The sequence below is a fragment of the Trichosurus vulpecula genome, chromosome 5 (genome assembly GCF_011100635.1).
Source record: "Trichosurus vulpecula isolate mTriVul1 chromosome 5, mTriVul1.pri, whole genome shotgun sequence".
NCBI classification, from domain to species: domain Eukaryota; kingdom Metazoa; phylum Chordata; class Mammalia; order Diprotodontia; family Phalangeridae; genus Trichosurus; species Trichosurus vulpecula.
The window spans coordinates 269,033,577-269,042,394 of NC_050577.1; the positions used below are offsets into that span (position 1 = coordinate 269,033,577).

The window sequence follows — 8,818 nt, forward strand, 5'->3', positions numbered from 1 at the left end:
AGACAAGGTCAAGGGAGAAAATTCAATAAAGGGGGATAGGCTAGGAAGGAGCAAAATATAGTTAGTTTTTCACAACATGAGTATTGTGGAAGGGTTATACATAATGAAACACATGTGGCCTATGTTGAATTTCTTGACTTCTTAGGGAGGGTGGGTGGGAAGGGAGGAGGGTAGAGAATTTGGAACTCAAAGCTTTAAAAATAGATGTTAAAAAAAAAAAACAAAAAAAAGCAAAAAAAAAGTTTTTGCATGCAACTAGAAAATAAGATACACAGGCAACAGGGCGTAGAAATTTATCTTGCCCTACAAGAAAGAAAGGGAAAAGGGGATGGGAGGAGAGTGGGGTGACAGACGGGAGGGCTGACTGGGGAACAGGGCAACCAGAATATACACGATCTTGGAGTGGAAGGGAGGGTAGAAATGGGGAGGAAATTTTTAATTCAAACTCCTGTGAAAATCAATGCTGAAAACTAAATATATTGAATAAAAAACATTAAAAAAAGAAATGATTTTGTTTGTGCAAAAGTTTTTAAGTTTAATATGATAAAAAATACCCATATTGCATGTCATAATGTTCTCTGTCTCTTGTTCGGTCATTAATTTTTCCCTCCTCCATAGATCTGGCAAGTTAAGTATGCCTTGCTCTCCTAATTTGCTTATGGCATCTCCCTTTATGTCTAAATCTTGTACCCCCATATAGATTATTTCAGCTACATAAAATTTAACAGTTTTTGCACGAACAGTATCAGTGCACCTAGGATAATAAGAGAAACTGTCAATTGTCAAGAAAATCTTTGTTATCATGTATGCCTGATGAAAATGTATATAACTGGAAGACATGCCTAAGCACTTTCTCAAATGAAGGTTTTTTGTGGAGTTTTCACAAAGTTCATTTCTTGATCCAGGGCCAGCTTAAGTCCCTAGTCAGCTCTCTTCTCTGCTGCCATGTATCATGCTTTTTGAAACTGCTTCCAGACTCGAATGCCTGTCTCTTTGAATTCATGTCTATACGGAGTATGTCTGTCTCTTCTCTCAACCGTGCCTGATACTTTCTAAAAGTGATTCTCCAGTTGCTTGATTTCAGGTCTTTTTCCAGGTGAGTAATTACATTCCTAGATACCTACTCCTTATATATTAGGTTCACCATGACTTCCAATTTGTATACATTATAGAATTCCTGACCTATACCTTTCACTAATGTTAGTTTTAACCTCACCTTTAGAAATACATAGTCTCTGTTGGGGTTATAACCAAAGGTAACTTAACCAGCAAAGCTAAGTGTAATCCTGAATGAAAAAAAGGATATTTAATGAATTGAAAAACTTTCAGGTTTTTGTGACAAAACTCCAGATCTTAAGGGAAAGTTTGACATATATAAATACCAGCAATATAATGTAAACCTTAAAAGGACTCAAAAAGGTCAATTTGTTTACTTCATGTTATGTGAAAATATTAGAAATACTCTTATGATTGTCATCATTATTTGGATAGTTTGAAAGAAAGGCTTGGGCTGAACTGAGTATGATCCTGTGATTCTAAAAGCAATAAAACTGTTGGGAGAGATGAAAAGTAATTATTTCATAGAAATGAGTCATAAAAGGAAAAACTGATACAGAAGAAGCTAGCAGGAGGGAAGGCAGGTAGTGCTGGAACATTACTCTCATCAGCAAAAGGATAAAAAAAAGGATATATATATATGTATTTGCATATGTATGTATACACACATATATGTATGTATATATGTATACATATATATATATATGTATGTATGTATGTATTATAAAATCAGAAAGAAATAAGAGGGCAAGGGAATAGGTTTGGGGGATAGGATGAGGGAGAGACTTTTAGATGGATGGGTTTGTTAGGGAATAGGAGGGCAAGGTAGCCACTAGAAGCAGAGGAGTGAGGAGAGATACAATAAATCAGGTGAAAAGGATGGTGAGGAAAAATAGGAAGGAGAAAAATATACAACAAGTATTTGTACCTTAGAATGTGAATGGGACCAATTCACCCATAAAACAGAAATGGATAGCAGATTAAAAATTTGAATTCAACAGTGTGTGCTTTCAGGAAACATTATAAAAATGAGAGATATGCAAGAAGATATAATAAAGGGCAGGAGTAGAATTCTGTATATTAAAAAGCAAGGATAGTTATCATGATCTCAGACAAAGTTAAACTTAAAAAAGAATAAGTGAAAAATAGAGAAACTACACTATGCATCAACAATATTATTCAGTATACTTTTAGACCATTTAAAATACCTAGACAGTATAAAATACCTCCATGTATACCTGCCAAAAGAGACACAAGAATTATATGAACATAAATATAAAACATTTTTTATACAAATAAACTCAGATCTAAGTAATCGAAGTAATATTTATTATTCATGGGTGGGTAAAGCCAAAATAATTTTTAAAGTGAAATTTTGCCTAAGTAATCTATTTATTCAATTTTCTCCCAATTATATTACTTAAATTATTTTACTAAGTTAGAAAAAATAATAACCAATTTCATTTGGAAGAGCAAAAGTTCAGGAACTTCAAAGAAACCAGGAAAATGGTGTAAAGGAAGTAGATTCATCAGTATCAGACCTTAAACTATATTATAAGGGACAACTTTTTTGAAGTGTAAAAAGTATAATTTTGATTATTTTGTATTAAAATCTTTTGATATAAGTAAAGCCCATGAAGCCAAGAAAAAAGGAATGCAGAAAATTTGGGGGGTGGGGTGGAACTTTCATAGGCAGTCTTTCAGATAGGATGTGATTGGCTTCAAATATTGCTATGGTATAGGAAATGATGAGCTGGTTGATTTAAAAAAAAAAACATGGAAAGACTTGGACCTTTGAAGTAAGATGCTATCTACCTTCACAGAAAAAGAGGAATGGTGGAAATAAGCATAGTATGGTGTTATATATGTGTGTGTATGAGTGTATATACAAGTATATTTATGAATATATATGTATGTACGTGTATATCCATGTGCATATTAATGCTTAATTGTAGCCTTCTTTTAGGTGGTGGGGAGAGAGGGGAAAAATAAAGTAAAAAGTGCACTGGAGAGAACAGAGGAAAACCAACAAGGAAGCAAAGCTGGGTAGCTTTGAAAACAATGTGTAGTATTTATTATACAGGTTTTCTTGAAATGGAAAATGTCTTGCTTTACATTGAATCCTCTCTTATGGCCTGCTATATACATGGCAATGTTTGTTTCTTTGTTTGCTTTTATCGTTTTGTATTTAAGTTTAAAATTTTTAAAAGTTACCAAAAATACATTGCCTTATTTTTCTTAAGCATTTTGATTATTTGTATTCTGAAAATTAATTAGTATTTACTGCATCTTTATGATCATTAATTTTGATAGCACTTTATTCTTTGGTGGGTAAGATCCCTTTATATCATTGGCCTGGTGACATGTCTGTTGAGATAGAGGGAGATGGGAATTACCTAGCACCTTTTGCCAACAAGAAAATTGGTGACACAACAAGGGAATAAATTATCCTCACTGAGGTATTTTATTTTGGTTTCTCCTAGAATTTGTGGTCCTCTAGCACTTATTATCTTCAGTTTGCTTCCTTATGAGTCATGACCCTTGTGCCTGCTCTTTGTTATGTTTCCATAATTGACCTATTCTTCTCCTTCTCTCCAGGGACCCCCTCCCAGAAAATTCAGAACAGCATTCACCTTGCAATTACCTGGAGAGGTTACTTCAGACTTAGGACAATTAAAGCCACCACAACTCCATGTTGCTACAATCTTAACAGATCAGCTTGGAACTTTCAAATCATTCACAGATGACTTGAGTCCGTGAACCATGTTAGTTTCTAATATCTTTCCAGACTCCTCAGTCTGACAACTGAAAAATTACTCAGAAAGGAGGAAAGGGAGTTTTCTTCCATCTTTGTTGCTAGGTTTAATGAGTACTGCTTCCAGTTTTTATAGTTGTTCTAATTTTAGTTCTAGCAAATTGTTCATAAGACTGGAATGACAAAGAGATTGGATTAAATAATCTCCCACTGTTTCCAGTTTTAACGTTCTCTACCATCTTCTTTGATGATTGAGAAGCCACTTTGGGTTCATATACTAATTAGACATCGAAGTGCTTTATGATTTGCACCAGCCCTTTAATACTCACAACAATCTTGAAAAGTAGGTTTTTTATTGCTGTGATTTTTTGGTATTTTTGGAAATTGGGGCTAAAAGAAATTGAAAATCTGCATTTCAGTACTGGATTTTTTCCCTTACTGCCTGAATGACCTAGGGCATATCAGTGAACATTTTCTGGATCTTAGTTTCCTTACCTGTTAAATGAAAAGATGGGGCAAAGTGATTTTTAAAGTTTCTCTTAGATCTAACATTTTCTAATTTTGAGATATCAGGGTTTATATATGGGTGCTGAGAAAGGATGAATCTTTTCAGAATTTTTTCAAGAGACTAGCTGTTTAAAATGAGCTATTATGAGAAAATATGGATATGTGGGAAGGACCTGTAACTAAGACATGATGATGTAATTGGGAATTTCTTAGGCCTGCGTTGGGTATAAATGACCACTTAACGTGGGTAATTTTGATTGTCACTAATTCCTTCAACTTCTACCTCTCTCAAGAATCAAATACCAAAACACATTGGTGTTCTGCAGTTACAAAAGTGACCAAGGGAAGGAAAAAGAAACATTTTCAGGTAAGAAAATAAAAAAGTGTCATTTTCCATTTCATTCAGATAATTAACAGTCCCAAACAATTGTTAGGTATCTGCTGTTTTTAGTCACAGCATTAGGACATGGCCTGCTGTACTCCATTTTCTAAAACCTAAATCTTTTCTTTGATCTTCAGGGGAAAAAAACTTGAGAAATCATATGGTCTATTGCCTTGCTTTCATCAGAAATAGGGCTTTCTCATCACAAACTAATGATCTAGTTTCAGCAATCATCCCTCTCTCTCATCTATCTTGATATTTTTTTCCTCTAGTGGCTCCCACCCATTTGCCTACAACTTGCCTGGGAAGTAGAGTGCTAGTGAAAGTTTAGCAATTAGTTCACTAAAAAAAGGATATGGGATGAATGCTCATGGTCACACAGGTAGTAAGTATGTCAAGTAACTGAGGCTGGACTTGAACTAAGGGCCTCCTGGCTACAGAGCCAGTGCTCTACTCACAGCACCACCTAGCTGCCCCTTCCTTCTCACTTTTAAATCTCTAGACAATCAGCAAATAATAAGTCAAGCCCTGATTTGTAGCACTATTGATTCTGAGGTGTAAAAATTTAGCAACTGGCAGGAGCTAGCTTCAGCCATTCTGCCTGGATTCAGGTTCTCCCTGTGATATATATTTGCTGCATGGCCATGGGGAGATTATTTAACTTTTTGGTACTGCAGTAATAGGTTTAAGGTATAGAGCAGTCTCTACCCCAGGAAGGACTCAATGAAGTTCTTTGTTGAAGGTTATGTAGTCTGAAGCACTACAATAGGACAAATCAAAAGTTTTCTTTATAATTAAAAAAGAGAATTGTCAAAAATTAAAGCTAATTGAAAAATATGGGTGATGATTGTATCTGTAAAGACTTGGAGAAAAGGTGATTCCTCAAGCTTACTCATGCCCAGCAGTCTTCTCTTGGAGAAAGTTCCCTCCCTCATCACCTTAGTCCAATGCTTCTTTGGTCTTTCTATTTTGTATGGGTACAGAGGAATATAGAGAAGAAAAAATCATAAAACATCCATTTAAAAAGGAAATATATAGTGCTTAGTAAAGAGACATTCATAACATGCACTTGTCTTGGGAAGTTGTCAAAAACCGGAAAATATTTGGCAATAGTTGGCCAATATTGCCACTAGTGATACCAGGATGGAACGTGAAATTAATTTCTTGACCTTTGCCTTATTTTTCTTAGCAGGTCTCCACCATGCATGACCGGGGAGCAAACAACCACTCTGAGGTGACTGACTTCATTTTGGTAGGCTTCACAGTCCACCCAGAACTTCATATCTTTCTCTTCCTGGTTTTCCTATTTATCTATAGCATGGTCCTCTTGGGGAATGTTGGCATACTGGTCATCATCCTGACTGATCCCCGACTGAACACACCAATGTATTTCTTCCTAGGCAACCTCTCCTTCATTGATCTCTCCTACTCCTCTGCTGTGGCACCGAAGGCCATGGCTAATTTCTTATCATCAAGTAAGTCCATTTCCTTTGCAGGCTGTGTGGTTCAGTTTTTCTTCTTTGTCTCATTCATTGTAGCAGAGAGTTTTGTTCTGGCAGCCATGGCCTATGACCGCTTTGTAGCCATTTGCTCCCCACTACAGTATTCTGTCCGCATGTCAAGACGACTTTGTACCTAGCTTGTGGTTGGTTCTTACTTTTGCGGCTGGGTCACCTCCATTCTCCTCGTCAGTAGCACCTTTACTTTGTCCTTCTGTGCCTCTAGAGTTATTGACCACTTTTACTGTGACCTCCATTCAATTGAAAAGATCTCATGTTCCAACACTGCTATCAGTCGAATGGTGACATTAACCCTGGCAGGCATCACTATGATGCCCAATCTGATAGTCATCATGGTATCTTATGTTTACATTGTGTCCACCATCCTGAAGATCCGATCTGCTGAAGGTCGAATGAAAGCCTTCTCCACTTGTGGGTCCCACCTTTGGGTGGTGAGTTTGCTGTATGGAACTGCCTCCTTTGAGTCTTTCATTCCCTCCAACAATGCTGAGCTGCATAAAGTAGCTTCTGTGTGTTATACTCTCCTTACACCCATGTTGAACCCACTCATATACTCTTTAAGAAACAAAGATGTCAAAGAGGCTTTGAAAAGAATTTTAGGGAAGGCAAAAGCTTTGCTCTAATTTTCACATTTCTGTCTCTCCCTTAATTCTGTTATTTTTAAATCAGAGAAATCCCCTTAGGGAAGAATTATTTCTGGTGGAGAAAATTTCTTGTCTCTCCTATTAATGCTTCCTCCAGAATACTGTTGTTACCCAGCATCATAAGCATCGAAATCAGAGGTGATATAGCAACTCTACAAATACAAATATACCTCATTACTCCTGCTAACACATGGGCCCGTGAGAAGCCATTATTTTATATAGTGTCTGAGGGTGTCCTAAAGGAGGTTAGGTTGGAAGTACAGTTATCCCTTCCACATTGTGACTTTCCCTATTGTGGTTTTGACATATTTCACATTGGCATACAAAATTACTGTGAATGGGAATTTGGAGGGAATTTTGCAGAAACTCCAGATGACACTCAAAAGCCATAAGATGATATAGAAAAAATTCAGAAACTGGGAAATGCATAAAATATGCCTATGACCATATACTTAACCCAAATTTTGCAAGAAGGTACTAAAAACACCCCATAAAAGAAAACGAAAAAACATCTGACCTCTTCTCTGGTGCAAAGGGAGAGACAAAGATTTTCCAGATACTATGGGTGCTATACCCATAAACCCCACAATATGCAAGGGATAATCGTACATTTTTTGTGAGTTGTTGAGTTGGTATTATTTATCTTTTTGGCTGGGGTACAGACACTAGGTATTTTAGTTTGTTTTTCAATGAAACATTTTTAATTCAAATTTTAAATATGGATATAGAATTTCTGCTTTTAGTTGTGTTTCTATGGAAAGTGGAGGTGATGGAATAAATGTAGGAAAAAAACCTTCATAAATTTGTTAGGTCATAAAAGTGAATGCCAACAAAATGCTAATTCATCCCCTTCAGCTCTCTGGTCTCTTCTACAAGCAAAAGGTATAATCTTTCAGTTCATTCAAAGGTAGGACTTTGGTCGGTCTTTCAGCTGGACTTTAGTCATCTCATTTTTGTGTGTGTTCAATTTAATCTGGCCGTTCAGGAAGTATTTCTTAACTATCTACTATTTTTCCATCACAGAGCCAGGCACTAAGGTATGAAAACAAAACAAAAGAGTCCCTTCCCTCAAGGAGCTTCCATTTTCTTGGAATGGATTGTATAAAACACCAGTATTATTTAGAGAATCACAATTACCCTTTCATAATGTAGTCAGCTCTGATTCACAAAAATGAATTAAATCAGTTGTTCTTATAACATGACAGGTAAAAATGAGAATTTAGTTGTAGGATGAGATCATCAAGTAAGAAGAGGCTGTTGGTTTTGTCTGTGGGACCTGTGGAAAGCAGCCTCTTGAATTCCTAATTCTGCCTGTGTGTCTTTTTTATCGTGGATAAAGAACTGACCTCAAAGACAAGGAACCTGGATCCAAGAAGTCCTGCCTAGGGTCCTTACTGTCTGACCCTGGGCAGGTCCCTTAACCACTCAGAGCCCAAGGCAACTCTCTAAGACTAGAAATTTCAGAGTGCAGATCTGCCATTGTAGAGGAATTAACTTCAGGGAATTTTCCTATACGAATGATATCACTGGCCTCATTAAATTATGTAAAACACATACACGTATGTATACACATATGTTTGTATATTTAAAAATACAAACAAAAATAAACATATGTGTATATATTCATATCCACACCTGTATAATACATCCATTCATGTACACACATATACACATCAATGCATGTAAATGTGTGTCTATGCATGTGTATATGTACATACAAACACATGTATATATACACATGTATATTTGGGTATGCATCTGCATATGTCCACCAAAATGTAATTTCAACCTAAATATATATATGTATAGATATGTATAACACACATATGTACACACATATATAGGTAAACACACATATACATGTGCATGTTCACTTACACCACAACATACATATGCACACATAATGTACATAGAGAGATGTAGGCCTAGACATAGAAGCTGATGCAGACATAGA

At 36.1% G+C, this 8,818-nt stretch overlaps 1 pseudogene; it reads left to right on the top strand.

Annotated features, from left to right (window-relative positions):
• Nucleotides 1–5,895: 5,895 nt before the first annotated feature.
• Nucleotides 5,896–6,843, top strand: LOC118849605 (annotated as a pseudogene).
• Nucleotides 6,844–8,818: the final 1,975 nt, after the last annotated feature.